Raw genomic sequence first — 21,021 nt, 5'->3', positions numbered from 1 at the left:
CCAAACTACTTTTCACTGAAGTTGCTTTTGTTGTGCATCTTCTGAGCGACCTCCTCTTCGCAATACTTTTCACCAACTCTGTTCGACCCAAGCATTCATTTATAAATAGAATATTACTAAAGCAACACCAGCCGTGGCCTGCCTTCTCCTTGGTGCTAATGAAATCAGCGGTGCTGAACTGTGGAAGGATTTGCTTCTGTAGAACCAACACCCTCACTCCCACCTGCCTGCCTTTCATTTTGGATTAGTTTTTAGAAAAACAAAGACACTTCAAAGTGCTATTTTGGTGCTCCTGGCTGTCCAACTGAGTCACTGTCTGTCAGGCTTGACTCAAGTGCTCTTCAAAAGGCAAAGAACACTACGCTTTGGGCAGATCTGCTGAATACGTGCTTGACTGCATAAATTGTTACCTCATTCGCCAGCCCTGTTTTTATTCACGAGCCTAATAACAGGTTAGGTGTGACGTGAAAAAGCAGAAAAGAAGAAGTAGAAATCAGCTAGTGCTTGAACATTCACTTATCAGCTAAGTGGGGTTAGGCTTTTGACCTAACTCAATAGCGTGACATTTTTATTTATGTTAAAGTTGAACATCCTGCTCTTCAGTTTCTTCAGTTGTCGCCAATGGAGTTGTTCTGTTAGGACAAGGACTTCTGCTTCCACAATGGGACTTTCTCTCCCTCTCTTCCCACCTCCTCAATCTGCTCCAAAGGCCTGGAGGAACTTCCAGAACAGATTTGGAGAAGGAGAAGGCAAGGAAGAGCCTGGGCAGCTAACAACATCTAAAAATGCAACATTAAAAGCACATTGAAATCATAATCAAAAATAAATCATGCAAGTGTAAAAGAATCAGTGCCAAAGGACTATCAGAACGGTCAGTTTTATTGTTCTCCAAAGACCCGCAAAATAACTAGGCCTTGAGGTGACACCAGAAGGAAAATACTAGGGGAGGGGGGCAACCAGATTTATACAAGAAGGGTGTTTCATAGACAGTGATGGACAAAGCCTTATTGGACTGGAACCACCAAATCCTGGGCAGAAATCTGTTTTAAACTGCATCATCCTCTATTCCTACCCAATACTATGATGCTGTGGTCTAAACCACTGGGCCTCTTGGGCATGGGTAGGCAAACCAAGGCCTGGGGGCCGGATCCAGCCCAACCGCCTTTTAAATCTGGCCCGCAGACGGTCCTGGAATCAGCGTGTTTTTACATGAGTAGAATGTGTCCTTTTATTTAAAATGCATCTATGGGTTATTTGTGGGGCATAGGAATTCATTCATTCCCCCCCCCCAAAAAAATAGTCTGGCCTCCACAAGGTCTGAGGGACAGTGGACCGGCCCCCTGCTGAAAAAATTTGCTGACCCCTGCTCTTGGGCTTGCCAGTCAGAAAGTCGGCTGTTTGAATCCCTGCGACGGGGTGAGTTCCCGTTGCTCTTTCACAGATCCTGCCAACCTAGGAGTTCAAAAACACACCAGTGCAAGTAAATAAATAGGTACCGCTGCAGCAGGAAGGTAAACAGCATTTCCGTGCACTCTGGTTTCTGTCACTGTGTCCCATTGCCCCAGAAGTGGTTTAGTCATGCTGGCCACATGACCCAGAAAGCACTGGCTCCTTCTGCCTGAAAGTGAGATGAGCGCCGCACCCCATAGTCACCTTTGACTGGACTTAACCATCCAGGAGTCCTTTACCTTTACTATGGAACAACTATCAGTGGCTAGATAACTGTGTGAACCAGCCCCAAATGTGCACACATGTGTGTCAACCTTTCCTGCAAATGGTAATCTCTTCCTAAGGGTGTTGATCTTGATTGGATGTTTAACACTGCCAAGATATTTGTACTTGCTCAACCCTTGTTTCATTATCTTTCCAGGATTAGATGAATCCCAGTCTCATATCTACGGCATATCTCATATCTATGGCATATCTGAATCACTTTGCCTAAAAGAAGAAGAATATATTAATTGAATTCATTGGCTACACTAGTTCAGATTCACCCAAATACCATGGTATGCCAACGAACACATGTGGTCAATACAATTGTGAGTCTGATAGCAAATACAGCCAAATGCATGTCATTACATGTCAACCGTCAAATACTGTCACAATATCAAGTATTGAAATCAAATGCCATTGGGTGCCACATGTAGAAATCACATTCTTGCCACACACTCATCAAGCAGCCTATGATTTCGAAAATGTCTGGAGAATATTAAACAGCACAATTCACAGTGTGGAAGTTTTGGAAGCAAATTCATCCTTTTCATTTCTGGGTTTCCAGTTACAGAATCCATCTCTATCCATGCTCTTAGCCTTCACTTTATATTCATCTCTGTGCACCCACATCTTCCTATGCAAAGGAAATTATAATTTCCTCAAGAGGATCCAAGCTCCACCCTTAGTGAAATACCCAAAGAACAGTGGTAATGAAACGCCTATCATTATTATTATCAAATCTATATCTTAATTAGTTCACGATAGACCTGTCATCTTCACTTGCAGGCTAACTCATTCTGTGTCCCAAACTTCATTGGTTAAAGCATTCAAACTAATAGATTAGCCTGACCCTGTAAAGTAATATAATCATTTGAATGCAACACTGTTTCATTATGTCACATTTTGAAATGGTTCCCCCCCCCCTCAAGTTATGTCTATAGCTCCAGGGAACATTTTCAACTTGTTTCTATGACTAAGTGTCTGCTCCTTCTGTAGCTGGAAAAGGTGATAATGAAGTCTTTTAGTAGAATCTGTACCACTTACTGGAGTACAAGAGGGTGAATGGTAAGAGCTGAATAGATTCTGGCCATCAGCAAATGGAGGGAAGTGAAGGTTGTTTAAACACTTTAAGATGGAAGATAAACACAGTGAAAATGAGGACAATCTACAGTCTATTAAGCTGCTTTGGATCAAGCAGCCCTGAGAGAGCAGAAAGCATTTCACGTTACAATCAGTGATTTCCCTCCACGCTGCATTGCAGCTAAACATGTCACTGCAATGCACAGGATTTTATTTGCAGAATATTCTGTAATACACTCCAGGTTGGGAAACCACTCGTCGTTTTGATTCAATGTCTGTAAACTGGGAGAGCTCACTCAAAAATTAGAGCTGTCCACTGATTAAGGATATTTTTTTTTCTTGATTAACCACATGCCTTTCAACCAATCAGTTGATTAACAGGTTTTGAGATACCACTTTCACATTGCCCACAACTCTGTACAGAGGCCAATTTGAGCTATGGAAAGACGTATAAGAAAAGTTACAATCTGCAGGAGGGGGAGGCTACAATTCGTTGTTGAAATAGGGGGATACATTTCAAGGTGGTTCCCCCCCCCCATTTTCTTTTATAGAAATATACCACAACCAAAGAAGCTTCAGAAAAGAAAGTGTTTCACCATTTAAAAGTTACTCCCAGCTACTAAAACCAGCACTCATCAACTAATTGACTGAAGTTTTGATTTAAGACTTACAGACCTACAGTGGTACCTCAGGTTACATACGCTTCAGGTTACATACGCTTCAGGTTACAGACTCCGCTAACCCAGAGATAGTGCTTCAGGTTAAGAACTTTGCTTCAGGATAAGAACAGAAATCGTGCTCCGGCAGTGCGGCAGCAGCAGGAGGCCCCATTAGCTAAAGTGGTGCTTCAGGTTAAGAACAGTTTCTGGTTAAGAATGGACCTCTGGAACGAATTAAGTACTTAACCCGAGGTACCACTATACTTGAAAATCCTCAATATGACGCAGTTTGCAACACTTTGGTAGTTGTTTTGATCATCAGATCTCTGAAGAAGTACCATTTTCTTGCCTCCAGTTGTACCTCAGTGTTCGTCATTTTTTAAAAGCAACAACAACAAAAGATAATGGAGGCTTGCACTTACAGGAGAATGATTTTGTGGACAGCTCAGTTTCCCATTCCCCGCTGTCAGACAGCATTACACTGTTATCTCTATTCACTATATACACTTGATCTCTCTGTCACGGTTATTTCCCTCTGGTGGCTCATGTGCACAGTGCTTTTTTTGCCAACTTCAATACAAAAACGGGGACCAAAGGGGCTTTCAGAATGATGAACTCCAAAGCCAGTCATCTGCAGAGCTGGATGACTCTTAAAAAGGAAAGAGGCAGCTGAACCCAAAACTAGACCTCATTTTCACGCTTGCTGCTGCTAAAAGGATCGTGGTGACAGTAATCACTACTAAAGCAGGGCCTTCCCTGACGTGGCACCTCAGATGTGGAACTCCCCTGCCCCCGAGATTCAACTGTCCCTTGCACTATCCACATTTAGGTGTCAGATAAATGCATCTTAAATTTCCCAAGTTGGCTGATGTAAAAGTGAGGTTGCTGGTGGGTTGTTTGAATTTCTGATTCCTGCTTTGTTTTGAGATCTGTTTCACGTTGTTTATTTTGTGGTTCTTGTGCATTTTAATATATTGTTCTCTACTGCCCTGGGAACCTCTGGGTTGAAGGGTGAGATACAAATATAATTTGATAATAATCAGTATTAACAATGCCTTCTGCTGATCATAGAGAACATGTTTTCTCTCTCCTCTGCATTCTTTCTGGGCATATCCACCTTTGGGTGAAATTATGTGCTACGTGCCTCCAGTCTAATGGCTGGGAGCAATTAAAATGGTCTTTATGCCCTCTGCATGGATCCCCATTTAAATCCATGGAACTGAGTTCTGAAGACTAGGGACTGCAGAACAAACAGAGCTGAAAGGCAAGTGCTTCATTGATTGGGACTTGCTTGCTTGAAAAGATCATCAGCTCTGAAAGTGCTATCCTCCTGGAAGCCAAAAAGTGGCATTTCCCCCCAACAAGGGCATGGCTGAAACAACTGGGCTGCACAGGAGTCAGTAAAAGACTAATTTTGCCTGCAGGGCTTTGATTACAGTTAATGATATGAGAGACAGAAAGAAACCAGGTTGACTGGCAGATCTCCGGCTGAGTGCTCACAGCGGGGCAGCAGGGGGAGAAAGCTTGCATATTTGTAAGCAGAGTGCATTTATGCGAGAGAATAAGCAGCAAGGCAAGCAGAACTGCGCTGCAGGGCTGTGGCCAGGCGGAGGGCTGCACCACAGGGCGGTGCTGCGCTGAACATTTGTCCTCAGCTTTTTTTGCTGGTTGTTGTTTCCCCCCGTTCTTGGGAAAAGAAATGGCATTTAAAAGAGGGGACAGAAAATTCCTGAGGAATTCTCATAGGTGGGTGTAGGGTTTTTCATTGGGCTTGCTTTACTTTCAAGGGGTGAAGTAAATGACTTTCATTTGACAAGTCATATCTGGTCTTCATTCCCAAGTTTTCCAGAATTCCCACACTTCCTGAAATGAAAACTTCCTAATGCCCTCAGCCAGGCTTTCTTGTAAGTGTGTGAAGTTGCAGAGGCTACTTACTATGTGTCTGACAGCTGTTTAATGTTATTATTATTTTCTTAAGTGAAGACATTTTTTACATCTTTAAATAAATCAGTGTTGTTGTTTTAAAACGGAAAGATTTCCCTTAAAAACAAGATTAGCAGATCAATCAATCTCAGGTCCTTGGCATTCAGCCTCCCCAGCTCTCCCTCTTCACTCAAAACCCAGGAGAAGACATCAAGAGATACCGTATTTTTCGCCCCATAGGACGCACTTTTCCCCCTCCAAAAATGAAGGGGAAATGTGTGTGCATCCTATGGGGCTAATGCAGGCTTTCGCTGAAGCCTGGAGAGTGAGAGGCATCTGTGCGCACCGACCCCTCTCGCTCTCCAGGCTTCAGGAAGCTATCCGCAAGCCTTGCAAGCCCGGCGGGAGTTCCCGCGGGCTCACAAGGCTTGCGGGCAGCAGCCTGCTGCCCGAAGCACGGGGAGCCCTCCGGAGGGCTCCTCGTGCTTCGGGCGGGTGTCCACAAGGCTTGGGGCGGCAGCCGCGGCTGGGGAAGAGAGAAATAATTTTTTTTTATTCATTTCCCCCCCCCAAAAAAAACCCCGAGGTGCGTCCTATGGGCTGGTGCGCCCTATAGGACAAAAAAATACGGTAACCTCGCTGCTAAAATAGGAGGGGCCCTATCAACGCTAGCATTCTGCTGCCTGCTGTTTAGGCAAGCAATTCTTCTCAACTATTTGAGCTGTTTTTTCAGTTGTTTTAATTGTTACACTTTCCAGGTGTTTACCTTATTGTATATTTTAATTAAATATGTTTGAATGCCATTGTGTAGTATAATTATGGGTTGATTTTATAGTTGTAAACTGTTTGGAAGCCATTTTGGCAAATAAGTGGTTGGTTGGTTGGCTTGCAAGTACAACAACCCATGGACCTTTTTCATATTTGGAAGTGCAAGCAGTCAGGGAGGTTGCAGAGCCCTGGAGAAATGTTTGCTGAAAAGTAAAGAAGGCTGATTGCCGAAGAATTGATGCTTTTGAATTATGGTGCTGGAGGAGACTCTTGAGAGTCCCATGGACTGCAAGAAGATCAAACCTCTTCATTCTGAAGGAAATCAGCCCTGAGTGCTCACTGGAAGGACAGATCCTGAAGCTGAGACTCCAATACTTTGGCCACCTCATGAGAAGAGAAGACTCCCCGGAAAAGACCCTGATGTTGGGAAAGATGGAGGGCACAAGGAGAAGGGGACAACAGAGGACGAGATGGTGGGACAGTGTTCTCGAAGCTACCAGCATGAGTTTGACCAAACTGCGGGAGGCAGTGGAAGACAGGAGTGCCTGGCGTGCTCTGGTCCAGGGGGTCACGAAGAGTCGGACACGACTAAACAACAACAACAAAGGGAAATGAATGCTTTCCCCACCTCCCTTGGCCAACTACAAATGATAAGGGAAGCTCAACCCACATCCAGCAAATTCTTAAGAAATTCCAATGTGTCAGGTAGAAAAGTAGGAGCCTATTTCGTGGAACAATTAAACTCTGGAGAAATTGGAGGACAGAATTTGGCACAGCGCTAAAGGTGACACTGTTCCTTCTGGAAAGGGGCTTCAGCTCAACAGGAGCTGGCTGCACATTATAGCATCCACACTCTGGGGGTCTGCCCTCCTCCTCTCCCCTCTCCCACTTAACTTTAATCTCCAGATGTGCTCCTAGGTCTCAGGTTTGGATCTGAAATCTCAGGGACTGGGATGCTCCTGATCTGGCAACCCTAGAGCTTAAAGGGAAGCCCCGCCCTTACCTGCCCCATACCTGACATCACGTTGAGGCATGGCTTTCCCAAAAGGGGAGCCTGATGGACCAAGTTTGGTCCACCAGCCAGAGGTTCCCCACCTCTGTGCCATGAGAATGTTGCCAGGGACCCACAGCTAACAAGTGTCAGATTCCCCAGCAGTGGCTTGTACCCTGGGGTAAATATCCAGTTGGCAAAAGGACATCTGTCTCCCCTCATGGAATAAACAAATCAGAACTGAGCTGTTCAATGCCAGCAGCCTCCAAGTCTCCTGAAGTTATTTCATTCATCTGTATATTTGGCAATGAGCAAATATATTTTCAATGTATGCCTGCATAAAGAAGCTTCCTTTATGAGAATATTTGATGCGGGTTTCAAGCTATGACTTCATTGTTATTGTTGTTTCAAAGCCAAAGGAGGAGGCATCAAATTTTTAGCACGGAGGCCTACATTTAGATCTCAACTATGGGAAGTCTATGATGTTACTGTAATAGCCCTGAATTGCATTAACTTTGAATCATATGACCCCACTAATAGCCTATGCAAACCCATTTACCAACATCACATTTATATCAACGCACACAATTTCTTGATTTTACTGGCAATGTACCAGTAAGTGCACTTTGCTTCTGAATTGATGGCTTGATGCCATTCTGGGGGGGGGGGGGAAGGCTTGCAACTGTATTGGCTGAAAAATCCAAACATGAGAGCAGGGGGGCCTGTCTAGGCTGTGCCCTATAATGCTAATAAATTCAATGGCTCTTGCTTGTGCCCTGTTGTCATTTGGGGCTCCTCTGAAATATAAGCCATCAAAAGTAAAACTTGACATTTGAGTGAGACCGAGAAAAGAAGTCAGGTCATCCTTATTCCATTAACATCCTATTAAACAAATGTCAGGCTGTCTCATCTCAGAGAGAGACACTACCTCACTTCTCCAAATGTCCCTGGCAGTGTCCAGCTCCAAAGGTCAAAGGGGAATCATGAAATAACTTACTGATCGTGAGTCATAGAGATATGACAACAACAACAACAACAACCTCCAGAGTAACACTCTCCTTGGATTTTCAGTTGGGCTATGCAAAATAAATTGTTTGTTTTCCCCTCATATTCACTTCATAGAGGTACAATTTCCATTTGTCCTTGGGAAGAAAGGTTGATTGCTAAACCACTGGGAGAACAGTAGCTCTGTGAAGGGACGCGGGTGGCGCTGTGGGTTAAACCACAGAGCCTAGGACTTGCCGATCAGAAGGTCGGCGGTACGAATCTCCACGATGGGGTGAGCTCTCGTTGCTCAGTCCCTGCTCCTGCCAACCTAGCAGTTCGAAAGCACGTCAAAGTGCAAGTAGATAAATAGGTACCACTCCGGCAGGAAGGTAAACGGCGTTTCCGTGCTTCTCTGGTTCGCCAGAAGCAGCTTAGTCATGCTGGCCACATGACCCGGAAGCTGTCTGCAGACAAACGCCGGCTCCCTCAGCCTATAGAGCAAGATGAGAGTCACAACCCCAGAGTCGGTCACGACTAGACCTAATGGTCAGGGGTCCCTTTACCTTTACCTTTAACAACTCTCAGCATTCTTAGCACACTGCAGTTCCCAGGATTCTTTGGGGGGAGTCATGACTGCTAAAGTGGCACAAGAGTACTTCAAATGTATGCTGTGAATGTGGTCATCACAGCTATTTCTAGGGTCCCATTCTGTTGAATGTCAGGAAACCCAACAGTCATATTAATTGCTAATCACTGAATTCACCCCATAGACATGTAGGCCTGGTTCAAATGATATGCCTCCCAAGTTATACATGTTTCATGTTCTTTGTTATTCCTGTGAGCCAAGGGAGGGGAATCTCTGGCCCTTCAGAAGTTGCTGGACTACAATTCCCATCATTCCCAAACATTGGTGATGTTGACTGGAGCTGATGGGATTTGGTGTCCAAGAAAATGTTGAGGGCCACAGCAGCTTCTCCATCCTTTCTGAAAGGACTTGAGCTATTCCAAGTTGATATTCTGCAAAGTGGCTCAGGAACAGCATTCATGGGGAAATTAACGAAAAAAACTAATATAAGAATAAAGCAGATATGGACAGGGAAAAAGACCAGCCAAATAAAAATGGCAAAAACAGAAATGGGAGGGGAAATTGGGAAAATCATTTGCAGAATATCGCAAGCATGGTAGGCATGAACAGGTTGTTTGGTGAAGAAATCAGTTTTAACCCGGACCCAACCTAGATGCCTCCCTTACTTGTCTAAGAAGGAAGTTCTGTAGTTGGGTCATTTATTCCTTTAAGCCTTTGCTGGACATTGATAAATTGGGGGGAGAGACATAGTCCATTGAGAAAGCATCTGCATTGCATGAAGAAGGCCCCAGATTCCATTCCTGGCATCTCCAGGTTAAGCTGCCTGAAACCCTGGAGATCTACTGCCATTCACCGTTGACCAACCTTTCTCAGCCTTGGGTCCCTAGATGGTTGCGCAGGAATCATATCAATGGCCAGTGGTCATAGATGATGGGCGTTGTAGTTGAAGAACATCTGGGGACCCAAGGCTGAGAAAGGCTGGTGTAGACACTAGTATGTAGATCGACCAATAGTCTCACTTGGTATAAGACAGTTTCCTGTACTCCTATGATACCAGTTGACCATAATACATTAGAACACAATAAATTCTAACCCCACTTACATGCAAATAACCACCATTGGATTCAATAGAACTTAATTCTGAGTCCCTATAGTTAGAATTGCACTGTTAGTATGTCCGTCCTGGCCTCATGTTGGTTACTGTTTCACTTATTCTGTATGGAAATTTTAATGTAACTTTAATGAATTTTTGTGCAGTGCCTTGTGTTGTTACAAGAAAGGTGATTTAGAAATAGTTTTAACAACATAAACAAATAGCCATTGAAAAAGTTATCTCCCTTATCAAAACTGTTTGTCAAAACTTTCTTGAGTTGCTGGTGGCATCTTTAGCCTCCAGTCTATCAAGGGTAGCGTTTGAAAATTTATTTACTGCTTTTTTAAAAGAGAGAGAGAAATTAATTATTAACTTTGAACACCTTAACACATTTCAGACCAGATGCTGAGTGCTTCTCTCATCTGATGGATGCATTGTGTTCTATAAATAACGCCAGGAGTTGACCAAAAGCAAAGAGGTTTAAAAAGCTTGTAAAGGTGGGAAAATCTCGCACAAACATGCTCACAAAAGTTAGGAGCATCCTGCTTCAAATAACATTGTTGATATGGAGAGAATATTTTTTCCATCCATTGTCCCCAAATCATGAGACTCTTTAGTATAGGGTTCCATGGGGATGCTGTGAAAATTAACTAGGACATTAATAAGGTAAAGGGACCCCTGACCATTAGGTCCAGTCGTGACCGACTCTGGGGTTGCGGCGCTCATCTCGCTTTATTGGCCGAGGGAGCTGGCATACAGCTTCCGGGTCATGTGGCCAGGATGACTAAGCTGCTTCTGGCGAACCAGAGCAGCGCACGGAAATGCCATTTATCTATTTATCTACTTGCACTTTGTGCTTTTGAACTGCTAGGTTGGCAGGAGCAGGGACTGAGCAATGGGAGCTCACCCCGTCGCGGGGATTCGAACCACCGACCTTCTGATCGGCAAGTCCTAGGCTCTGTGGTTTAACCCACAGCGCCACCCGCGTCCCTAGGACATTAATAGGAGGGGCTTATTTTGAATACAGCCTTGTCAAGATTTCATTCCTATAAACAAAGGACCATCTGCCAAAAAAGAGAGAAGTTTAGCTGTCTCTCTAGTGCAGAAGTCAACAATTTTGGGAGGCCCATGGGCACCTTTGCAAACAGATGATATTGCTGTGAGCAACCCCCATACACACACACACACACACACACACACACACACACACTGCAACCAAGCACTCGCCACAACCTGTTTTATTGGCTACAATAAATAATTTCTTTTATTGGGGGATGGGTGGGTAAAGAGACCTTTGGGGCACCAGGAAAATGTCTCTGTGGGCACATGGACTGTCATGGTGGTCAGGTTCATCCTAGTGAGCTGCAGGGGGGGCCCAGAGTGGGGAGTAGGTGTCCCACTTTGATTAACACTGCAGAGTGGGACTGACCTAGCAGAGAGGATTAGAAAGGACCACTTCTCCATAGTTGGCTACTCTTCAGGTGCAAAAGGGGAGGGGAGGATCTTTGAGAGAGCTGCAATGTGCCTCCATGCCTTCCTAGCCATGCACACCAAACTGTAAACCTTCTGCAAATGTTTTGCTGTGGATCAGGGGTCAGCAAACTTTTTCAGCAGGGGGCTGGTCCACTGTCCACTGTTCCTCAGACCTTGTGGGAGCCGGACTATATTTTGGGGGGAAAACACAAACAAATTCCTATGCCCCACAAATAACCCAGAGATGCATTTTAAATAAAAGGACACATTCTATTCATGTAACAACATGCTGATTCCCTGACTGTCTGAGGGCCAGATTTAGAAGACGATTGGGCCAGATCTGGCCCCTGGGCCTTAGTTTGCCTACCCATGCTGTGGATCAAACTTGTATGCCAGGCAATGGGGCAAGAAAGGCTGTGTGTGTGTTTTTTTGCCAAATCATCTTATTGGCTCTGGGCACATCTATACTCATGGTTTTTAATGTTAAGGAAGGGTTTTGATAATGTATTTTGACACAAGACATCCTCCTTTCAACATTCATAATACGTTATTAAAATGTGACACCAGAGGGCGCTGCAGAGAAACCAGCAACCAGCAGTAGGAAGACAGCATTTTGAGGGGGGTGGGGATTAAAAAGCAGTTTAATTTACAAGTATGCCCTGTGACGTTTTAGAATGATATATCTAATATCGTTCTAATAGTGTTAAACAGGTTAGTAAAGATCCGGCCTCTGTCTCTGTTTCTGTCTCTCTCTCTCTCACTGGCCTTCCTGGTCCTTGATGCTACTGCCGGTGGGGTTTCTTTAGAGGGGGCACTTTGTAAATATCGGCCCCTTCACAATATGTAGGGATGTTGGTTTTGATGGAGTAAGCAGTGGGGGCACAGTGCATATGCCAAGAGGGACTCTGGGCAGCACATGGGTCCTGCAACTGGAATGGGTAACAGCTGCACCATTGGGATGATAGCTGGGGTAACAGACAATCATTTTTGCAATAGTGTGAAGGGACCAGGAATGAGACTGGTTTTTCAAGAGTGCCCCACCCATAGGAAGGACTCTGTTTGCAATGTGTTAGGAAGTAGGAGGCATCATCTTTTTTACCCACAAAGCCTCTGAAAGCGACACTATATAGTGATGTAGCAGCCTTACAGGAGGTGTGTGTGTGTGTAGCAGTGAAATGGTGACCTATTGCAGTGCAGATTAGTAGCTCCGTGGCAGCGACTATCAGCAGAGCAGTCTGTCAAAGCAAGAACACACGCAGCAAAGCCATTTCGCCATCCTCAACACTTTTCGAGATAACCTCCCTTCAGAGTTCAAAAAATAAAGGAAAGTTCCTTCCCTTTCTTATATAAAAGAGCTGTGCTGATCATTCCAGTTCTTAAAGTTCAGCAATGGCAAAACTGTGGCTCTCTAGCAAGGATGGTGGTCAGGAATGATGGCAACTGTGGTCTGGTGCCCCTAGTTATCCACACCTATTCTAGCTAAACATTTGCCCCCCTGCTGTCATTTATGAGATAACGTGTGTTGTTTTCAGAAGCCTTAAAATGATAAATAATAAAGAAATGTCAGCATGCTTAATGGGTTTGGCCCAAATGAAATATGAAAGAGACCGTAGCAGCATATGCTTACCCTAGCTTTCTGCGAGCTTAATGCTTCATTTTAAATCTTTTATCAGTGGCCGCGTAACATTTCCCCACGTCTGTACAAACTGCATAGATTTCATCAAAACACTTTGGGGTGGCTTAATAAGTCTGTTGTGGAAGGGAATGCCTTTAGCCTAATCCTCGCTAAAGAATTTCCAAAGAGGCCAATAAATAAATAAAAGGAGAGGTGAGAATTTGAACAACTGAAGTTTGTTGCATCTGTTTCCTTCTGCTGGGACCCTTCTATTTATAATGAAGTCACAGTTTAACCAACTAAGTGGACTGTCTCTTGGGAGAGGGAGAAACTAGGACATGCTCTTTTTTAAGGGCAGTAGGAGAGAGGATAGTTTCATTTAGATGTGTCAAATGCGGCTTCTTACACAACTATCTTGACCTCTTCCTTGATTAGCTCTCGAAAGTATATCAAACCCTGGGTTAAAGTTGAGCCTGGTATAAGGGACTTTTCGCACATTATACAGAGGCAATATGACTTCAGTGTACACTCAACAGGGTGCTGCAGTCAGTCACAGCTACCTGACAAGTGCACCTATAAGTTCGCACACATAAGCACCCACATGCTTGCAAACATATGCTTGTCACAATGAGGGCTGAAACGAGGCATCATTTCCCATCCCACTCTGTATTTATCGCAAGCAGCTCTGTTTCTGTTCCACTACAATTGGTCTTCAGCTAAAAACATATTCATCTCACTGTCTGATGTGGGCAAATTATGCAACTCGGAATTTCACAAAGGAAACACAATGCAAAAGGGGAGGGGGGTGCAATCAGTTATGTAACATTTGTGGACTGAAAGCAGCAGCAGCAACAATGAATGCCAATTGTATTTGATAGATCATTTACATTCCAGACATGGGACAAACAAGTGAACATTGACATTTTTTGATCCTGTTTTCCTCCCTCCCGCTCTTCCTTTCTTTCTTAGATCATAAGATCTCAGGGCGTTTCACAGAATAAAAACAGGATAAAAAGAAAAGGTTTCAAAATTCTCCAGCATCCCTTTACATTTGGAGGTCCACATGCCAGAAGATCCAAAACAGACTGGGCTGCTTCCAAATGCTACATAAACAAAAGGAGTATAGCATCTAGATCAAGGGAAGTAATAGTGCCACTGTATTCTGCTCTGGTCAGACCTCACCTGGAGTACTGTGTCCAGTTCTGGGCACCACAGTTCAAGAAGGACACTGACAAACTGGAACGTGTCCAGAGGAGGGCAACCAAAATGGTCCAAGGCCTGGAAATGATGCCTTATGAGGAACGGCTAAGGGAGCTGGGCATGTTTAGCCTGGAGAAGAGGAGGATAAGGGGTGATATGATAGCCATGTTCCAATATATACATAAAAGGATGTCACATAGAGGAGGGAGAAAGGTTGTTTTCTGCTGCTCCAGAGAAGCGGACACGGAGCAATGGATTCAAACTACAAGAAAGAAGATTCCACCTAAACATTAGGAAGAACTTCCTGACAGTAAGAGCTGTTCGACAGTGGAATTTGCTGCCAAGGAGTGTGGTGGAGTCTCCTTCTTTGGAGGTCTTTAAGCAGAGGCTTGACAACCATATGTCAGGAGTGCTCTGATGGTGTTTCCTGCTTGGCAGGGGGTTGGACTCAATGGCCCTTGTGGTCTCTTCCAACTCTATGATTCTATGATTCTATGATTTTTTGATGCAGCTTATTATCAATAAACTATGGATGCCTGGGAAGTGTATGCATTTCTCCACAATTCTGCTGCCTAGAAAAGAAAATATCCTTATGAATTGGGATATGGATAAGGGTTCTTCTTTAGATGGTGGTTGAGCTCACTGCAGAGCCTTGATCAAGATGGAAGAAGGTTTTGTGAAGCTATGACAACAGAAGAACTGCACTTCCCTCATTAAGTTGCATCATATCACATCCATGGCTTCAGAGAGGAAAACGCAGAATTACATGCCCTCTCTTTTGTCAATTGGACTCCTGTTCTTCAACAGAACAGCCTCTCCTTTATTCTCCCAAAGTGCATTCATATTTTCTCAACCAAACAATCCAATTACTCTGATTTCTATTCTGATTGCTCACCAATCTTTAAGAAAAAGAAGAAGGAAAGCCTACAAGAAACCATATTTTTCATTAGAAAATGAAATCTGTGAATGTGCAAAAAGCACATAATTATTAGAGAAACAGTATTTCATCGGATGACATGATAAGGATACAAAGGGTAGCAAATAGGTGGTGTGTGTGTTTTTACTTCCATATAGCAGGAGAGGAGCTTGTGGGATTTTCCGTCACTGGTGCCAGAATAACTTGGCTGGGTTTGGATGCTAAACACCTTGACTTAGGGGCAACATTTGCTGTTCAGCCTTAGGCAGCAAAATGCCTGAAGGCAGCATCTGACTTGGGCACAGTTAAATCATGAGCCAAATCCTCCTAAGCCAGGTTGGATCAAATATGGCTGTTCTATCTAGGACTCCACTACTGGACCAGTAGGGTTATTCTTTTCTAGGCCAGGGATGGGGACCATGTGCTCCATGGGATGTGCTTTGGGATGCAGGTGGCGCTATGGTCTAAATCACTGAGCCTCTTGGGCTTGCCAATCAGAACATTGGCAGTTTGAATCCCCGCGATGGGGTGAGCTCCCGTTGCTCTGTCCCAGCTCCTGCCAACCTAGCAGTTCGAAAGCACACCAATGCAAGTAGATAAATAGGTACCGCTGCAGTTGGAAGGTAAACGGCGTTTCTGTGCGCTCTGGTTTCCGTCAATGTGTCCCATTGCGCCAGAAGCGGTTTAGTCATGCTGGCCACATGACCCAGAAAGCTGTCTGTGGACAAACATGGCCGGAAAGCAAGATGAGCACTGCAACCCCATAGTCTCCTTTGACTGGACTTAACCGTCCAGGTGTCCTTTATCTTTACCTTTTACCTTACAGCTCCTACCATCCCCAAGTAGACTCAGGGCCAAGACATGTTTCCTGGCAAGTGGGCCACTGCTGCTTACCAGGAAAGGGAGAGGCAAGGTGGCAGGGAGGCTGGCACAGTGCAAACAGACCAGCAGGTGTTTTCTGGATTGGCTCTGCTGGCGCACCTCACTGCACCAATCTCCCTGCTGCCTCCCCACTGCCCCTCTCCCTCCTACTAAGTGCTGGTTTTGACCTATAAAGCCTTAAATGGCTCAGGACCGCAATACCTCAAGGACTGCCTCTTTCAATATGAACCTACCCGGACCCTGAGATCACCTTCTGAGGCCCTCTTTTGTGTGCCTCCTTCTCGAGAGGTCTGGAGGGTGGCAACTTGAGAAAGGGCCTTTTCTGCAGTGGCTCCCCATCTGTGCAATGCTCTCCCCAGGGAAGTTCGCCTGGCACCTTCATTACACACCTTTAGGTGCCAGGCAAAAATGATCCTTTTTAACCAGGACTTTGGTTGACCTGGTTGATATCCTATACCCTTTTAAAATGTGGCTATTGGGAGGGGTGTTATTGGGCTATTGTTCTTATTTTGACGTTATATATTGTGATCTTTTTGTGAACCGCCCTGAGACCTCCGGGTATAGGGTAGAATATAAATTCAATAAATAAAAATAAATACTAAGCAACAGTTACCCACCTATCAGGAACCTAGTATAGCAGCTCTGCCCCAGCCTACATGTCATTTCTGCCTCTTGCACATAAACAGTTTGGTCTACCTAGGTGTTGACAGCTGGAAAATTCACTATTGGTCTACCAAATGATGACTGCAGTGAACAGCAGTTCTGCTTGGATTGGCCAGCTTGATTGGCCAAACAATTCCATCACAGAACCAAGACCTGGTGGCAGGTAGCTAAAAGGCTATCTATTTATTTTATATATATATAATAATTTTTATTCAGTTTCCAATATACATTCCATCCATTTTTACAACCACTTCTAACATATACATCTTTTAGACTTCCCTCAGCCTATCTGACAATTTTCCATATAATCACAATTACTCACATTTCTTAAATTTATATTGCGCTTTAACAATCTTAATCTTATCATAACTTTTAAGCAACATTTCTATCCATCATTTTCACAGAGCTTCTTGAAAGCCAACAAGCTTGTTGGCTAAAAAGGCTATCTATTTATAACTGCTATTAGTGGCAGTCTTTTTGCTCCCGAATTCTTCGCCCAGTGCACATAACTTTGCATTACTTTAAAACACACATACATACCCTGTAATGTACACCTTCATTTATTTGCAGCAGCCTCCTGATGCCCTGTTATGCCCTGGAACTATTTTAACAACCTGTCAATAAAGTGTCATGTACGCTTGTCTAATCCTATCATTTCTGAAGCATCTGTGCATAATTTGCATTTCCTTAGTCTCCAGCCAGTTAGTTTGTTTTTAAAAATGCTGATGCTGTGCCTTTTCTTGTGTGTGTGTGTGTGTGTGTGTGTGTGTGTAATTTTAGTTCTATAGAATTACCTGGACTGTTGCAGCTGGCAAATGAAGGAGGAAGGGATATTACACAAACTAGGGAAGAAAAGCAGGACATAAAGGAGGGATGTGAAAGGAGGGGAAACCACTCTTTCACGCCATCTGGTTTTTCCCATGTCACACAATGAACCTGCATCCTTCCTTTCTGTTTTTTCACTGCAATAGTACGTGCGCTGAGTAGAAAGCAACCATGCTCACAAACTTTTCAGGTTTTAATATTTCGCTTATGTCTGAATTTATGAGTCACTGCAAGGCATTCAGTGAACTGGACTACAAAATAAAATATGTTACCTGAATAAAACAAGAAAGAGCAACACACACATACACAACACTGAACAGAACAGCAAAAGAACAGAAGCTGCAGCCCAACCCTGAACGGGCACCCACAAAACACTATGGCTGCAACAGACCATTGCTATATTCTCCTGCGCCTTTCCTTGCCCCATGTATACAGGTTACCTTTAGGTGGAATGCACACCAATCATAGAATTGCAGAGTTGGAAGGGATTCTAATCCAACCCCTTGCAATGCAGACATCAATTTAATGAGCATGGCTTCCCCTAAATAGAATCACAGAATTGTAGAGTTGAAAGGGGTCCTCAGGATCATGTAGCCCAACCCCCTGGAATGCAGGAATAAGCAGCTGTCCCCTATGGGGATCGAACCTGCAACCTTGGCATTATCAGCACCATGCTCTAAGCAACTGAGCTATAGGTGTCCTGATAATATTATAATATTATAGGTGTTCCTAATATTATCATTGTAGTTTATTAAGGGTGCTGGGAATTGTAGCTCCGTGGAGATGATGATGATGATGATGGTGATGGTGATAATTTATTTATTTATTTATACCCCACCCATCTGGCTGGGCTTCCTCAGCCACTCTGGGCGGCTTCCAACAAAATATTAAAATACAGTAATGCATCAAACATTAAAAGCTTCCCTAAACAAGGCTGCCTTCAGATGTCTTCTAAAAGTCTGGTAGTTGCTGTTCTCTTTGACATCTGATGGGAGGGCATTCCACAGGGCGGGCGCCACTACCGAAAAGGCCCTCTGCCTGGTTCCCTGTAACTTGCCTTCTCGCAGTGAGGGAACCGCCAGGAGGCCCTCAGAGCTGGACCTCAGTGTCCGGGCTGAACGATGGGAGTGGAGACGCTCCTTCCCAGGATTATTTGAGGGGAGAAGTGATGTGCTTTAAATGCATGGTGTGCAGTCAGCAAGATTCTATTGAGCCCTTTGCTGATGTGTGACCAGCTGCTTGCACCAATAGGATAAACAGCGTAACCACCAGCAGTAAAGACACTGTAAAAATCATCTGCCAAAGAATTTTAAACTTCCACAGCTGAAACATTTAGTACTTTGACATGTGAACCTAGGGAGCTGCCTTAAACCAGTCTGACCTTTGGTTCATCCAGTTCAATATTGTCTACTCTACATCACCTGGCAGCAGCTCTCCAGGTATTCAGACTGGAGACGTTGCCTAGCCCTACCTAGAGATGACAGGGTTTGAACCGGGGACCTTGAACATGCAATGCACCTTGTGAAATTGAAATGCCTTGGCCAGTGTTTTACAGCAGAGGGTGAAGGAGGGCCCAAGTGGATTTCTCTAGGTAGAGAGTTCAGTAGTATGGATGTTCCACCATGGAAAAATCCCAGCCATATGTCCCAGCAGAACAAATCCCTATAAAGGGGAAAACACAGCACCAGGCCACATCCATAGCTCCTGAGATAGAATAAACCCAAAGATATTATTCCTAAAATATGCAGGACCCAAGCCTGTCACAGGTTAAAAAGTAACGGCTACCAATCTCTCGAAGCAAACAGGAAGCTTGCGTAGAAGAGTCAGAATTAAAGTGATGTGATCTCTGCATGCTGTTCAAGAGCAGCATTTGCCAAATCTCGGATGTTTTGGACTATATCCCTCATCATCCTTGCCAATTGGCTACACTGGTGGTGGCTGATGGGAATTGTAGTCCGGAACATCTGGGCGGCACCAAGTTAGGGGAGCTTGCTCTAAGCCAATGGGAGAGCTGCAGTGGGAGTTGGTTTCATTTCAGCAATAAGGCTTTTCATCCTTTGGCCATCCCTCTGTATCGTTCATTCTCCAAGCTGAGATCCTCCCTCTTTTTGCTACTTGCTTTTCTTAAGTATCGTATGAAGAATCCCAATTTAAAAAATAGCTTCAGAAAGAGGAGTGTCTCCTGCTCTTAATGTATCGTTTTTATGAGGACTTCAGGACTCTCTTTCGGAGACAAGGCATGCTCTAGAGTGGTTTACCATGCCACCTAGCAGGGATTTTAAGAACTGAAATTTGCTCAGAAAGAGCTGGTGTGAACGAGAACAAAAGCATGAAAGTTTGGAGACAGTCAAGAGAGATTGATGGGTGCATGTCATTATTTTAAAAGGTCTCCAAATATAAGAATGCTTTATGATAGCAACGTGATAAGCTGTGCACCCTCAACACCTCACTTTGCTAGATCTCCAAGTCATGTACTGTTGCCAGGCAGTTTTTCTTTCTTTGTAAAACTACAGCACTGCGGAACCACTAATAGAAAAAAAAACATCAAGGTGATACATGAAGGGAGCTTCTAGCAAATTGAATGCTCTCCCAGGGATGGGGAATCTGTGGTCTTCCAGATGTTGAACTATAGTTCTCATCACCCCTGACCATTGCTTATTCTGGCTGAGACTAATTAGCAATGGGGATCCAATGAAATCCAGAACGCCACAGGCTCCTCCCCCCTGCTCTGCAGGCGAGATCACTACCCTGCTTCAAGTCTTAATGATCTTGGATAATTCTGTTCAGGATTCAGTACTTCTGCTATCTAAATATCTTCCGAAAGCAGAAGAATGTAGCAATATTACCTAATTTCATGATCTAATACAGGCTTCCTCAACCTCCAGATGTTTTTGGCCTACAACTCCCATGATCCCTAGCTAGCAGGACCAGTGGTCAGGGATGATGGGAACTGTAGTCTCAAAACATCTGGGGGGCCGAGGTTGAGGAAGCCTGATCTAATACCATCTGGTTATGCAAATCCATATGTGTTCACTTGTCTGTGTATGCATAAGTGCAAGTAAAAATGGGCATACTATGCCTAGTCAGGTGCCTCAGTGGCGTAGCGTGGGTTGTCAGCACCCGGGGCAAGGAAAGTAATTTGCGCCCCCTAACCCGTGGATTTGCACCCCCTAACCCTAACCCCCAGGTGTTGCACCCGGTGCGGCCGGCCCCCCTGCACCCCCCACGCTACGCCACTGAGGTGCCTCCATGATCCATCTTGGCAGGTGGGCAGGGCTGCCAACCTGTCAGTCACCTGACATCATACAAAATCACGTGATTCAAAGTCTAATCCATTGGAGGAGGTTAAAGGCCTATCTGCAATCTTAGTGATACAGTTCCGTTTAGTCTAAGAGCTTAGGTCAGGGAAAATAGGTCTCTGCTCCAGACACCATATGACATCAGGTGACAACTGGTGGATGTGGTTTGCCCAAAGTGGTCTGATGGACCAAATTTGGAGGCTAGTGGATCTAATTAGGCCTGCAGGCTAGAAGTTCCCTACGGTCTAACGTTTCCCTATACAGGCAAACCTCTGATATATTGTGAGTCCAGTTCCAGACCACCACAATAAAGCAAATATCGCAATAAAGTGAATAATATATTTTTGT

At 44.4% G+C, this 21,021-nt stretch overlaps 1 protein-coding gene and 1 long non-coding RNA gene across 2 annotated transcripts in view; one reads left to right on the top strand and one right to left on the bottom strand.

The window, feature by feature from the left end:
- The window catches only part of CPLX1 (complexin 1), a 189,340-nt gene that overhangs the window by 130,103 nt on the left and 38,216 nt on the right, over nucleotides 1–21,021 (bottom strand). The gene's annotated exons all lie outside the window — the stretch shown is intronic.
- The window catches only part of LOC310696522, an 86,786-nt gene that overhangs the window by 62,092 nt on the left and 3,673 nt on the right, over nucleotides 1–21,021 (top strand). The gene's annotated exons all lie outside the window — the stretch shown is intronic.

Source organism: Podarcis liolepis, assembly GCF_965112155.1.
Source record: "Podarcis liolepis genome assembly, chromosome: 17".
NCBI lineage: Eukaryota > Metazoa > Chordata > Lepidosauria > Squamata > Lacertidae > Podarcis > Podarcis liolepis.
This window is presented reverse-complemented; position numbering and strand designations above follow the sequence as displayed.